Genomic DNA, 15752 nt, shown 5'->3' on the forward strand with positions numbered 1-15752 from the left:
AGAGCCAGGCATGGTGGTGCACATCTGTGGCCCCAGCTACTTGGGAGGCTAGTGAGGAGGATCACTGGAGCCTGCAGGGCAAAAGCTGCAGTGAGCCAAGATCGCACCACTGCACTCCAGCCTGGGTGACAGGGCGAGACCCTGTCTCAAAAAAAAAAAAAAAAAAAAAAGATCTGTATGTTTGTTTAGCCATTGTGTTTATTTATGTTGCAAATATGAAGTGTTTCACAAGTTTGCATGTCACCCTTGTACAGGAGCCATACTAATCTTCTCCGTCTCATTCTAATGTTTTAGTATATGTGCTGCTGAAGCACGACTAGCCATTGGGTTTTGATTTTATAACTGTTTTCCAGAAGGCAAACTTCTAAGTTCTTAAAGAGAAAGGTACCTCATTGCCATGTCCTCCCTCCCACCCCACTACACAGAGGCACTTTCTTCTACAATGCACACTATATCATCCAACTCTTACAAATATCTAAAGATATGCTGTCATCAGCTTTTTAGACATAAGGAAGCTGAGACTCACAGGAAGGACATTTCTCAAAGCTACTCAGGAAGCAAGGGAACAACGCAAGCGTCAGTAACAGTTATTCCATATTGGAGCATGACTGACTGGATGAATATATGTTTGTTTTTGCTATACAGCTAACATTAACTGGTTCTAAGACTGAATACTGTATTAAAATTGTTATTAAAATACATACTCCTATAACAAGAAGGGACATATAAGACAAAATAGGAAAGATGAAAAGGTTTTAAAGACACAGGAGAGGCTAAAGAAGTGATTTTTAATGGATACACTCTGGGAGAAATTCTCAACTACCTCCCTACAAATGGGTGATATTAGTCACTTAGGGTGGCTGCCTTTTTTCTGAAAGCTGTCAGACATCTCCATGGGCAAAATAAAGAAAGAGACACCCTACGGTTTATTTATGTACATATCATGGTAGCACTCTGTGGTTTTCAGACAAATTGAAACTCCATCATATGCTGCTTTTAAAGCCCAAATAACTAAAATAAAAACTCCCAGGCACAGCAAAGGCAAAATACTGTCAGCTGCATGTGCTTAGGAGACACACGTCTCTACAAGCAACATGTACATCTCTCTTCTCAAGCAAACGTTTAAAGGAACTGGCACAGTAACAAACAAGGAGAAATATGGAGATCAGTTTTAAAGTCAGGATTTTGTTTTTGTGGAGTCTAATTTATTTCAAGAAATCCAGATTATTAAATTCACCTAGTCGTCCTTAAATGCTGAAGTCCAAAAGACTAGTATTTAAGACCCAAGTCTATCACTTATAAGTGTCAGTCAGACCTTGGCCATGTTACATAATCGCTTTCAATCTGTTTCCTCAAAATAATACCGCTTAACAAAGGATTAAATAAAATGTGCATATAAAGCACCACACACAGACCGTAGTGTATACTGAGAGTTTTATTTCAGCATTAGAACGCATGGGAGGCTGGCGCAGTGGCTCACGACTGTAATCCCAACACTCTGGGAGGCCAAGGAGGGCGGATCACAAGGTCAGGAGTTCAAGACCAGTCTGGCCAATATGGTGAAACTCCGTCTCTACTAAGAATACAAAAATTAGCCGGGCGTGGTGGCAGGCACCTGTAGTCCCAGCTACTTGGGAGGCTGAGGCAGGAGAATCGCTGGAACCCGGGAGGCGGAGGTTGCAGTGGGCCGAGATCATGCCATTGCACTCCAGCCTAAGTGACAGAGTGAGACTCTGTCTCAAAAAAAAAAAAAAAAAAAAAAAAAAGTAAGCACTGGAAGTGGGGGAGTCACTGAAGCACACTGATTTAAATTACTACTCAATTAGACTAAATTTTTAAAAAATCATGATTTTCTTTGTCCCCCTCCCCAACTCACACACAAAAAGCCAACACTATACTAAATCATAGAAGATAGTCAAGGTCAAGATTTTCACCTTGTGCTCCAGCTATCACTTTTTCCCTCCCTACTTCTATTTTGGATTAAGGTATTTCAGGGGCCCCCAAATCAAAGTAGAACAGAAGAAGGAAAGCAAGAGAAAATAAGAAGTAGGAACTAGAAAAGCCAGTATCAGAAAAGCAGACAGCATTTCCCCACTATACTAGCAAAGCTTACCATGCTATATTCAACAGGTAAATCCTGATGGATGGCTGACACTGGGTTCAAGACATTAGTCCACACGCTCTGCATACTGAACACCCTAAGGTAGTTCAGGGAGAAACTGAGGGGGAAGACGGAGAAAACGCACCTCACGGTTCATTCTGTATGTCACTGTCTTACACACAGGAGTTTCAATGTTTTGGTACCAATAAAGGCCAACTATCAGTTCTCCATGGAAGCAGCAAAATATAAAAATATCCTTGAAATCAGTACAGGGCCCTTCTGCTAGGGTCTGGTGATGTGGTTTTGAGATTCTTTGTCTTGGATCATTCCTCGTTTGTTGGACCCAAAAATAATGGTCCTGCCTAGAACCATCACCACAAGCAAGAGTGAAAAAATGCCAGAAGACTAGGATAGTGGGTAAAAAAACTCAACATTTTTCCTCATGACTAACCTTGGGTGGCCCTAACAAGTTATGTAAGGTTTTGTTTCTTCAGAAAGACACTCCATTTTTAGAACATCTCTAGGCACAAAAATTAGTCACGTAACTGAAAGACAAGAAAATTTTAAGCATATATTATAAATAAATGTGAATATTAGGGGTGTGTATCCAAACACATGAATAGCTCTTAAAAGAATAAGACAAAAACATCAAACATATTTGAAATCAGAGAGACGTCTTTTGGGAACTGAACCCCATGAGCAGGAGAAAACCAGAAAGGTCTTCATGGGTTGTGGTATCTGTTCAACCATTAATTCATGATGTGTCTCTGGAAAAAAATCACAAACGTCTTCAAGCCTCATTTTCCTTATCTGTATCTGCCCAAGATCTCATTGGGTTCTTGTAAGAATCAAATATGAGAACACAGTCATTCCTCAAGTATGGCCCAGACCAGCAGCATCAATAAGCCAGGGACTTGTTCAAATGCAGTTGAGTCCCGCTCAGTCCTAATAAATGAGAAACTTCAGCAATCGGTTATTCTGATGCACCTTGAAGTCTGAGAACCACTGCACAAAAACTGATACAATCTGAAACATCTTAAAACACTGGAGTGTTGTTATTATGGAAAAAATTAAGAATCATACATTGAAGATTTTAAGAACTTTCACTTACAGTTGGATACAGAAGAGGTTATGTGTGGCTTTTGTTGTTGTTTTTGCTGTTGCTGTTGAAACAAGATGTCACTCTGTCACCCAGGCTGGAGTGCAGTGGTATTATTATAGCTCACTGTAGCCTTGAATTCCTGAGCTCAAGCGATCCTCCTTCCTCAGCCTCCCAAGCAGCTGGAACCACAGGCATGTGCCATCATGCTCAGCTAATTTTTATTTTATTTACTTATTTACTTTTTTAATTTATAAGAAAAGAGGTTTCATTGAAGAAACTGGCAAAAAGAAACGGGCTACAGAACTCATGCAACTTCAGAACCCAGCAGGACAGTCATTAAATCTTAAAGCTCCAAAATAACCTGGCTCATTTTTAATTTTTCTTTTGTAGTGATGAAGTCTTGCTATGTTGCCCAGGCTGGTGTTGAACTCCTGGGCCAAAGCGATCCTCCTACCTCAACCTCCCAAAGTGCTGGAATTACAGGCATGAGCCACTGTGCCTAACCTATGTGTGGCTTTTTTAAAGCCAAGATTTGCAGTTAATGTAAATGCTACAATAAAATAAAATCCAAAACTATGGTACCTATCAATGTTAAAATGCACTATTATTTCCTTGTAACTTTAAAAGGGTTGAGGGAAAAGAGATAAAATTGGTAACGATTGTAATGATTACATATTCTTTAAAAGAGTAAATATGAGACTAAATGTATTTCAATCCAATTATTGACAAACAAAGAGTGAACTTGAGATTAGCTCTCTCTAGGGAAAAAGGAGAACAGTAAGTCTTCCTGGGATCTTTACATTTTCTTGGCAAGAGTAATGCATTCATTGCTTTTAAAAAGGTAAAAGGTAAAGTCAAAAAAAAAAAAGAAATGTAGTTACAAAAGATGCATTTCAATTGATAATGGAGGCCTTTAATGTAATGATTACAGGAAATCTTGGAGGAGTTCTATTAAGTACAGCCAAATTAAGAACAAAATATGCTAAGAAAACAGAGAAATCATATTAAGATTGTTTTTCATTCTATATTCTAGTTAAACCCAATAAAACATGTTAAGACAAACAAAAGAATTCCACTTTAGAAATATCCTTAGGTCTCATTTATCATCATATCTCGTTTATTACATCCAGTTAAGAAAATACGGTACTACAGCCTCTGACAAATTAGAGACAACCTGAGAGCCACATTGGTAGAAACATACAGATCTGAAAAAATTCTGGGGTGAAAGTAAGGAAGAGGAGATCGGAAGAATAAATTAACATTTAAAATACAATAAGATCATATAGAAATAGAAATAGTTCAATGAAAAGACTTGTCCATAAAAAGCAAAATTACCAACTATCTGGAGATTTAGACTGTACTGATGAATATATTCTTCAGAATATGTTTATTTCTATAATCTTTCATGCACCCTTCAATAAAACTCTAGACTAAGTCCCTATGACAAAAGAGGCAGCCCCAGCAGTGGCCTTGTGGTTTGGCCGGATGTATAGAGACAGCAAGCCGCCATTCACGCACCCACCACTATCACACTGGCACCCCACGTTTCTCTCCAAGCTTCTTCCCCACAGTATAAATCAGATCCAAATTAACTGCTAGTCATAATGAGCAGAAAGGATGGAGAAGCCTTACGGTTATCTTAGACACACCCCTAGTGGTCTTCTCCTATTTCCTCAGAGATGGCCTCCACCAGCAGCACAACAGCACGCTTCCTGTAAATCTACAATCAGTTCTTCCGAGCCGCAGACGGCTACTATGGTCCGCGAAGCTCTCCAGGTACTCTCGCTTCTTTTTCTCCCTCTTTAATTCTAGGCCTTCTTTTCTTTCTTCCCTGACTTTGTGTCCCCTTTCAAACTTTCCCTTTTATACAAACATACACCAAAATGGCAAAAGCAGCAAAACATCCTAAATCATGCTCACTCAAGCCAGTGCTGGGGAACAAAATGGATACAAATTGATCGTTATGTCCTCTTTCATTTGGGGATGGTACACAATTGAGAGAGGTATGCTGTTTTTATGTACTTCTCTATAACTGCAGCTCTAAAGGTTCCTCATTCCATCATGAAATTTAAGAGGTACATGAGCAATGGCACTATACTGGGAAAGTAAAACAAAAGATGTATTAACCTCGGGGTTGTTGTTTTAAAAAAGTATCACGGGGGTCTACATACTTCCTAAAGAGAAAAGTAAACATTTTTTTGAACATTTTATATGCTACAGTTTTTGTGGGGTTTTTTTTGTTTTTTTGGTTTTTTTTGAGATGGAGTCTTGCTCTGTCACCCAGGCTGGAGTGCAGTGGCGCGATCTCAGCTCACCACAACCTCCACCTCCCAGGTTCAAGTGATTCTCCTGCCTCAGCCTCCCGAGTAGCTGGGACTACGGGTACACGCCATCATGCCCGGCTAATTTTTGTATTTAAGTAGAGACAGGGTTTCACTATATTGGCCAGGCTGGTCTTGAACTCCTGATCTCGTGATCGACCTGCTTAGGTCCTCCCAAAGTGCTGGGATTACAGGCGTCAGCCACTGCGCCCAGCTGCATGCCACAGTTTTTCACAAACATTGTCTCACGAGTAGACATGCCAAACCTAGCCATCTAGAGCTGTGCTATCCAAAAGGCAGTCACTAACCACATGTAGCTATTTAAAGTTAAAACATAATTAAAATTAAATTTGAAATTCAATTCCTCAGTCACATTCAACGCATTTCAAGTGTTTGATACACGAAAATGGCTACTGACTGCCATATTGCACAACAAAGAGAGAATATTCCCATTATCACAGAAATTCTATGGCGCAACAATGATCTAAGTCTCCTTCATGAAGATTTTCCATAAAAATGTCTCAAGAATTACATTGGGTCCCTCGTACAATGAAGATTAATTCTCTCACACTAAAGCTGTAATTACAGTCCATATACGTGTGCTGTCTTGTACCTGCGGCCAGGTTTTCACCACTGCCAGTTTCTGTGCTATACTTGGCCTACTGAGAGCTCCAGTCTTTTACAAACTCTTACTACATCCTAACCTCTCTTGAATGTCTGGCAAAGGTTTGGATCAAAAAAGGCATCACATTTTTGCCCATATGACATAATATTTATAGTTTCCTGGAAATTTATTGGCCCATATGAAGTGGGATCCCCGGGGCAGTGACAAAACTAAGTTTATGCTACTGAGGTTTTGCTTGCCCAGGAAATATAAAAAACTTGTGACTGTGAAGTCACTAAATAAACTAATGGTTTTAATAATGAGGGCAATATATTTTAATAGGTACAATGTCATTATCAAACCACAGAAAAAGCTATACCTGAAATAGAGTTCAATTTTAGCTAGATTTCCTTTAAAGTCTCATAGGACTTATGTGGCATGGGGCCTCTGTGACAACAGGTAAATTTTCATAAATGCTTAAGCACATCTAGACTCTATTCCAGTGACCTACAAGGTAATAACATTCTGTCAGTTTCAGAGGTACATTCACATCCTATTCTCCAAAACCAGAAATCACCCAGGAATTCCTAGACCATATGACATGTTGCTGAAGGAACATACAAATACGTACACACAAATGTGCATGCACACACACACACGCACTGAAAGAATATTGTAACCATTCACCTTTCTTCTAAATTTTACCTTCTGTGGTAACTTTCCCTGTGTTGACAAAGAATGCCTCTCACTAAGTTATGACACTGCAGGTCACTGTAATACAACATCGCATACCTGGATTATTATAATGGGTGAAGGGTTCTTACATATAGCTGAACAGAGGTTAGGAAGCCCTATGAACACTCGGAATTTGCTTCATTTTTAACCAAAAGGGGTCAGAGCCTTTGTCAATACCAGCTGTTGCAGTGGTTGGCTGCCTGTGATAATAGGCTGCCTTTCACCTGAAAGAATGAATGGGTGTTTCTCAGAGTAATATCGTACGATACAGAGGATGATATTGTCTTTAAAGCTAGTGAAAATCAATTTTACTGTCACTTCTTTATTAAAAAAAAAACCTCCCTTTGCAGAAATATCACTGAGATGTCATGTTTAAATTTCTTTTCTACTTCATACTATTTCTAAGCCAATATTTAAAGATTTTTGGCAGTTCTTGAGGCCTAGGCGGGGTGATATTTGCCCAGAATACATCTGATGTGGTGTCCTGGTTGTTTCTAAACTTCCTGTTTTGACTGATCAGTGCTTGTGCAGTGCTTGTTATTAAGTACTAGACAGTAACTCCTGGGTGCAGACACTGCTCTTTGTCTTTATTCCTTTGTGTAATTCCGATAGTAAATGTCCAGCAAAAAGCAAGATTCCAAGGGGTAAATTCAACTGCTGACCCATTTGTATTTCTAATTCTAATCCAAGTTAAATAAATGAAAAATCCACTGTAAAAGAGAAGCACAAAAGGCAAAATCTTCACAATCATTACCCAGGGAATCACTGCTTTGTATAAAATCATTAAAAATTATCTTGAAAAATAATAAAAGCAAGTTGACTGAGACAATTATACAATTCTAAGAAATGTTTTTAGAAATGTTCTTCTAAGTATTGTCCTTTTTAAATTTTATTTTTGGCAATTCTCGAATGTAACTACAATACAACATTCTTTCCCCAAAGAAAAACAAATTTTAAACTATTTATTTAACACTTTTGGCCACCAACACTTAACACAAATAGTGGCTTAGTATAGCAGCTCAAGCAGCTTAAAAAATTTAAAAGTTAAAACTTTCATAGGGCCTAGAAGCAAAGAAAACTCATTAGCAATAAGCATAAATGGTGCCCAAATCTTGTTTCCTAAAACTATTCTCCAATAAAAGAAAACAGGGCACATTGAAGAAATGGCTGCTTCTAGGATATGAGCAGGAAACATAAAAAATAAGCCTGAAGCATCTTGTAGTGCCAGAAAGTGAGGAGGTGCTAAAGAAAAAAAAAAAAAAAACTCCACAATGATGAGGATATGTCAAACGGACACAGAAATCAACTGAAAATGTTCCCTGCGGCCAAAAGTTAGAATATTTTGGGCAGGAACATAAAGTAGTATTGCATTATAACTAGAGGTATAAAATAAATTGTGTATGAATACATACTGGTATTAATAAAAGACAAAACCTCCTGTTCAGAGGAATTCCAAATAATTTACATATTAAATACTCCTCCTTCAAGGAGGTGGAACGTGGCTCCCCACTCCTTAAGGGTGGGCCGTGCCTAGTGACGTCCCTGTGACGAGGACAGTGTGGAAGGGAAAAGGAGGAGCTCTGCAGTGGCGAAGCCTGACAAACACGACCTCAGCCAGGTGATCAAGGTCAAAATCAACAAGTCAAGTCGATAGAGCATATTCCAGGTAGGACGTAATGAAAACGGCACTTTATCTCTGTGGTCTTCCTCCCCAAAATCCGTAACTCCACTCTAATCATGAAAAAAATTTCAGACAGATATTACCTTCTTTCCTCGTAAGGTACATTCTACAAAATACCTGACCAATATTCCTCCAAACTGTCAAGGATCATCAAAAACAAAGAAAGTATGAAAAATTGTACCAACCAAGAGAAGCCTAACGCAACAAGAGGACCAAAAATAACGTGGCATCCTGTGTGGCATACTGGTACAGACACTGGGTAAAAACCAAGGGAAACTGAATAAAGTATGGACTTTAGTTAATAACAGTATATCAATATTGGTTCATTAATTGTAACAATGCACCATAGTAATATAAGGTGTCAATAGGGAAAACTGTGTACAGGATACATAGGGGAACACTCTGTATTATTCACAATTTTGCTGTAAATCTATACTTCCTAAAATTTAAAGTCTATTTTAAAAATTTTTTTTATTTTTTTATTTTTTTATTTTTTTTTATTATTATTATACTTTAAGTTCTAGGGTACATGTGCACAATGTGCAGGTTTGTTACATATGTATCCGTGTGCCATGTTGCTGTGCTGCACACATTAACTCGTCATTTAGCATTAGGTATATCTCCTAATGCTGTCCCTCCCGCCTCCCCCACCCCACAACAGTCCCCGGAGTGTGATGTTCTCCTTCCTGTGTCCGTGAGTTCTCATTGTTCAATTCCCACCTATGAGTGAGAACATGCGGTGTTTGGTTTTTTGTCCTTGCGATAGTTTACTGAGAATGATGGTTTCCAGTTTCATCCATGTCCCTACAAAGAACATGAACTCATCCTTTTTTATGGCTGCATAGTATTCCATGGTGTATATGTGCCATATTTTCTTAATCCAGTCTAATGTTGTTGGACATTTGGGTTGGTTCCAAGTCTTTGCTATTGTGAATAGTGCCACAATAAACATACGTGTGCATGTGTCTTTATAGCAGCATGATTTATAGTCCTTTGGGTATATACCCAGTAATGGGATGGCTGGGTCAAATGGTATTTCTAGTTCTAGATCCTTGAGGAATCGCCACACTGACTTCCACAATGGTTGAACTAGTTTACAGTCCCACCAACAGTGTCAAAGTGTTCCTATTTCTCCACATCCTCTCCAACACCTGTTGTTTCCTGATTTTTTAATGGTCACCATTCTAACTGGTGTGAGATGGTATCTCACTGTGGTTTTGATTTGCATTTCTCTGATGGCCAGTGATGATGAGCATTTTTTCATGTGTTTCTTGGCTGCATAAATGTCTTCTTTTGAGAAGTGTCTGTTGATGTCCTTTGCCCACTTTATGATGGGGTTGTTTGTTTTTTTCTTGTAAATTTGTTTGAGTTCATTGTAGATTCTGGATATTAGCCCTTTGTCAGATGAGTAGGTTGCGAAAATTTTCTCCCATTTTGTAGGTTGCCTGTTCACTCTGATGGTAGTTTCTTTTGCTGTGCAGAAGCTCTTTAGTTTAATTAGATCCCATTTGTCAATTTTGGCTTTTGTTGCCATTGCTTTTGGTGTTTTAGTCATGAAGTCCTTGCCCACGCCTATGTCCTGAATGGTATTGCCTAGGTTTTCTTCTAGGGTTTTTATGGTTTTAGGTCTAACATGTAAGTCTTTAATCCATCTTGAATTAATTTTTGTATAAGGTGTAAGGAAGGGATCCAGTTGCAGCTTTCTACATATGGCTAGCCAGTTTTCCCAGCACCATTTATTAAATAGGGAATCCTTTCCCCATTGCCTGTTTTTGTCAGGTTTGTCAAAGATCAGATAGTTGTAGCTATGTGTCATTATTTCTGAGGGCTCTGTTCTGTTCCATTGATCTATGTCTCTGTTTTGGTACCAGTACCATGCTGTTTTGGTTACTGTAGCCTTGCAGTATAGTTTGAAGTCAGGTAGCATGATGCCTCCAGCTTTGTTCTTTTGGCTTAGGATTGACTTGGAGATGAGGGCTGTTTTTTGATTCCATATGAACTTTAAAGTAGTTTTTTCCAATTCTGTGAAGAAAGTAATTGGTAGCTTGATGGGGATGGCATTGAATCTATAAATTACCTTGGGCAGTATGGCCATTTTCACGATATTGATTCTTCCAACCCATGAGCATGGAATGTTCTTCCATTTGTTTGTATCCTCTTTTATTTCATTGAGCAGTGGTTTGTAGTTCTCCTTGAAGAGGTCCTTCACATCCCTTGTAAGTTGGAGTCCTAGGTATTTTACTCTCTTTGAAGCAATTGTGAATGGGAGTTCACTCATGATTTGGCTCTCTGTTTGGCTGTGATTGGTGTACAAGAATGCTTGTGATTTTTGTACACTGATTTTGTATCCTGAGACTTTGCTAAAGTTGCTTATCAGCTTAAGGAGATTTTGGGCTGATACAATGGGGTTTTCTAGATATACAATCATGTCATCTGCAAACAGGGACAGTTTGACTTCCTCTTTTCCTAATTGAATACCCTTTATTTCCTTCTCCTGCCTGATTGCCCTGGCCAGAACTTCCAACACTATGTTGAATAGGAGTGGCGAGAGAGGGCATCCCTGTCTTGTGCCAGTTTTCAAAGGGAATGCTTCCAGTTTTTGCCCATTCAGTATGATATTGGCTGTGGGTTTGTCATAGATAGCTCTTATTATTTTGAGATACATCCCATCAAGACCTAATTTATTCAGAGTTTTTAGCATGAAGGGCTGTTGAATTTTGTCAAAGGCCTTTTCTACATCTATTGAGATAATCATGTGGTTTTTGTCTTTGGTTCTGTTTATATGCTGGATTACATTTATTGATTTGCATATGTTGAACCGGCCTCGCATCCCAGGGATGAAGCCCACCTGATCATGGTGAATAAGCTTTTTGATGTGCTGCTGGATTCGGTTTGCCAGTATTTTATTGAGGATTTTTGCAGCAATGTTCATCAGGGATATTGGTCTGAAATTCTCTTTTTTGGTTGTGTCTCTGCCAGGCTTTGGTATCAGGATGATGCTGGCCTCATAAAATGTGTTAGGGAGGATTCCCTCTTTTTCTATTGATTGGAATAGTTTCAGAAGGAATGGTATCAGTTCCTCCTTGTACCTCTGGTAGAATTCGGCTGTGAATCCATCAGGTCCTGGACTCTTTTTGGTTGGTAAGCTATTGATTATTGCCACAATTTCAGAGCCTGTTATTGATCTATTCAGAGATTCAACTTCTTCCTGGTTTAGCCTTGGGAGGGTGTATTTGTCGAGGAATTTATCCATTTGTTCTAGATTTTCTAGTTTATTTGCATAGAGGTGTTTATAGTATTCTCTGATGGTAGATTGTATTTCTGTGGGATCGGTGGTGATATCCCCTTTATCATTTTTTATTGCGTCTCTTTGATTCTTCTCTCTTTTCTTCTTTATTAGTCTTGCTAGCAGTCTATCAATTTTATTGATCTTTTCAAAAAACCAGCTCCTGGATTCATTAATTTTTTGAAGGGTTTTTTGTGTCTCTATTTCCTTCAGTTCTGCTCTAATTTTAGTTATTTCTTGCCTTCTGCTAGCTTTTGAATGTGTTTGCTCTTGCTTTTCTAGTTCTTTTAATTGTGATGTTAGGGTGTCAATTTTAGATCTTTCCTGCTTTCTTTCGTGGGCATTTAGTGCTATAAATTTCCCTCTACACACTGCTTTGAATGTGTCCCGGAGATTCTGGTATGTTGTGTCTTTGTTCTCGTTGGTTTCAAAGAACATCTTTATTTCTGCCTTCGTTTCATTATGAGCCCAGTAGTCATTCAGGAGCAGGTTGTTCAGTTTCCATGTAGTTGAGTGGTTTTGAGTGAGTTTCTTAATCCTGAGTTCTAGTTTGATTGCACTGTGGTCTGAGAGACAGTTTGTTATAATTTCTGTTCTTTGACATTTGCTGAGGAGAGCTTTACTTCCAACTATGTGGTCAGTTTTGGAATAGGTGTGGTGTGGTGCTGAAAAAAATGTATATTCTGTTGATTTGGGGTGGAGAGTTCTGTAGATGTCTATTAGGTCTGCTTGGTGCAGAGCTGAGTTCAACTCCTGGGTATCCTTGTTAACTTTCTGTCTCGTTGATCTGTCTAATGTTGACAGTGGGGTGTTAAAATCTCCCATTATTATTGTGTGGGAGTCTAAGTCTCTTTGTAGGTCACTCACAACTTGCTTTATGAATCTGGGTGCTCCTTTATTGGGTGCATATATATTTAGGATAGTTAGCTCTTCTTCTTGAATTGATCCCTTTACCATTATGTAATGGCCTTCTTTGTCTCTTTTGATCTTTGCTGGTTTAAAGTGTATTTTATCAGAGACTAGGATTGCAACCCCTGCCTTTTTTTTGTTTTCCATTTGATTGGTAGATCTTCCTCTATCTCTTTATTTTGAGTCTATGTGTGTCTCTGCACGTGAGATGGGTTTCCTGAATACAGCACACTGATAGGTCTTGACTCCTTATCCAATTTGCCAGTCTGTGTCTTTTAATTGGAAGATTTAGCCCATTTACATTTAAAGTTAATATTGTTATGTATGAATTTGATCCTGTCATTATGATGTTAGCTGGTTATTTTGCTCGTTAGTTGATGCAGTTTCTTCCTAGCCTCGATGGTCCTTACAATTTGGCATGTTTTTGCAGTGGCTGGTACTGGTTGTTCCTTTCCATGTTTAGTGCTTCCTTCAGGAGCTCTTTTGGGGCAGGCCTGGTGGTGACAAAATCACTCAGCATTTGTTTGTCTGTAAAGTATTTTATTTCTCCTTCACTTATGAAGCTTAGTTTGGCTGGATATGAGATTCTAGGTTGAAAATTCTTTTCTTTAAGAATGTTGAATACTGGCCCCCACTCTCTTCTGGCTTGTAAAGTTTCTGCGGAGAGATCAGCTGTTATCCTGATGGGCTTCCCTTTGTGGGTAACCCGACCTTTCTCTCTGGCTGCCCTTAACATTTTTTCCTTCATTTCAACTTTGGTGAATCTGACAATTATGTGTCTTGGAGTTGCTCTTCTCGAGGAGTATCTCTGTGGCATTCTCTGTATTTCCTGAATCTGAATGTTGGCCTGCCTTGCTAGATTGGGGAAGTTCTCCTGGATAATATCTTGCAGAGTGTTTTCCAACTTGGTTCCATTCTCCCTGTCACTTTCAGGTACACCAATCAGACGTACGTTTGGTCTTTTCACATAGTACCATATTTCTTGGAGGCTTTGTTCGTTTCTTTTTGTTCTTTTTTCTCTAAACTTCCCTTCTTGCTTCATTTCATTCATTTCATCTTCCATCACTGATACCCTTTCTTCCAGTTGATCGCATCGGCTACTGAGGCTTCTGCATTCTTCACGTAGTTCTCGAAACTTGGCTTTCAGCTCCATCAGCTCCTTTAAGCACTTCTCTGCATTGGATATTTTAGTTAAACATTCGTCTAATTTTTTTTTCAGTTTTTAACTTCTTTGCTATTGGTTTGAATTTCCTCCTGTAGCTCGGAGTAGTTTGATCGTCTGAAGCCTTCTTCTCTCAACTCGTCAAAGTCATCCTCCGTCCAGCTTTGTTCCATTGCTGGTGAGGAACTGTGTTCCTTTGGAGGAGGAGAGGCACTCTGCTTTTTAGAGTTTCCAGTTTTTCTGCTCTGTTTTTTCCCCATCTTTGTAGTTTTTTCTACTTTTGGTCTTTGATGATGGTGATGTACAGCTGGATTTTTTGGTGTGGGTGTCCTTTCTGTTTGTTAGTTTTCCTTCTACCAGGCAGGACCCTCAGCTGCAGGTCTGTTGGAGTTTGCTAGAGGTCCACTCCAGACCCTGTTTGGCTGGGTGTCAGCAGCGGTGGCTGCAGAACAGCGGATTTTTGTGAACTGCAAATTCAGCTGTCTGATCGTTCCTCTGGAAGTTTTGTCTCAGAGGAGTACTCGGCCGAGTGAGGTGTCAGTCTGTCCCTACTGGGGGGTGCCTCCCACTTAGGCTGCTCGGGGGTCAGGGACCCACTTTAGGAGGCAGTCTGCCCGTTCTCAGATCTCCAGCTGCGTGCTGGGAGAACCACTACCCTCTTCAAAGCTGTCAGACAGGGACATTTAAGTCTGCAGAGGTTCCTGTTGTCTTTTTGTTTGTCTGTGCCCTGCCCCCAAAGGTGGAGCCTACAGAGGCTGGCAGGCCTCCTTGGGCTGTGGTGGGGTCCACCCAGTTCGAGCTTCCTGGCTGCTTTGTTTACCTAAGCAAGCCTGGGCAATGGTGGGCGCCCCTCCCCCAGCCTCGCTGCTGCCTTGCAGTTTGATCTCAGACTGCTGTGCTAGCAATCAGTGAGACTCCATGGGCATAGGACCCTCCGAGCCAGGTGCGGGACACAATCTTCTGGTGTGCCGTTTTCCAAGTCTGCTGGAAAAGCGCGGTATTAGGGTGGGAGTGACCTGATTTTCCAGGTGCCGTCTGTCACCCCTTTCTTTGACTATCAAAGGGAACTCCCTGACCTCTTGCGCTTCCCGAGTTAGGCAATGCCTCGCCCTGCTTCGGCCCGCGCACGGTGCGCTGCACCGACTGTCCTGCACCCACTGTTAGGCACTCCCTAGTGAGATGAACCCAGTACCTCAGATGGAAATGCAGAAATCACCCGTCTTCTGTGTCGCTCACGCTGGGAGCCGTAGACCGGAGCTGTTCCTATTATGCCATCTTGGTTCCACCCCCTATTTTAAAAATTTAAACAATCTTTCCAACACTAAATCATACTGCATACAATTAAAAATATTTATTTGTTTGCCATTGTAACTGTGGTTAAGAGTGTGAGCTAGGATCAAACTGCTTGGATCTGAATCCTGTTCCCCTAAGTTGATTTTTACTATTAATAGTTATGCGCTTGACCTGTACACAGTATATAGCTAACATGGGCCCATTCTGACATTGGTTATATTCAGCAGTCTTTGCTTTCCCAGTAAGAGAAGACAAGACAAATAAGGCCTAATCAGCCCAAAGCTTCTTGTCATAGGGTAGCCATATTTAGTAAAGAACCAGGCAACACATGCTGAGTATCACAGGGACTAAACCTGGGGCAAACTGGACCCCCGTTCACAGTCAAGGCAGGTTCTCTTTCCCAAAAACAGATGTAACCAGCAATGCGATTAATGCCTCTGGGCAAAGTGCAGGACTGATTTTAAGAGCTGTCAGCAATTTTACATGATATGAACTCTGTTGATTTCTAATATTCAAATGAGCTCAACTAATGAAATACTATTTTATTTTTATAAGCAA

The 15752-nt window shown here is 39.9% G+C and overlaps 1 protein-coding gene and 1 non-coding gene across 3 annotated transcripts in view; both read right to left on the reverse strand.

Annotated features, from left to right (window-relative positions):
* Window positions 1-15752, reverse strand: part of SMYD3 (SET and MYND domain containing 3) — a 745729-nt gene that overhangs the window by 428679 nt on the left and 301298 nt on the right. The gene's annotated exons all lie outside the window — the stretch shown is intronic.
* Window positions 210-314, reverse strand: LOC129459036 (U6 spliceosomal RNA). The gene has a single exon (XR_008649852.1). It is a non-coding gene; the product is annotated as a U6 spliceosomal RNA (small nuclear RNA).

The sequence above is a fragment of the Symphalangus syndactylus genome, chromosome 19 (assembly GCF_028878055.3).
Source record: "Symphalangus syndactylus isolate Jambi chromosome 19, NHGRI_mSymSyn1-v2.1_pri, whole genome shotgun sequence".
NCBI classification, from domain to species: domain Eukaryota; kingdom Metazoa; phylum Chordata; class Mammalia; order Primates; family Hylobatidae; genus Symphalangus; species Symphalangus syndactylus.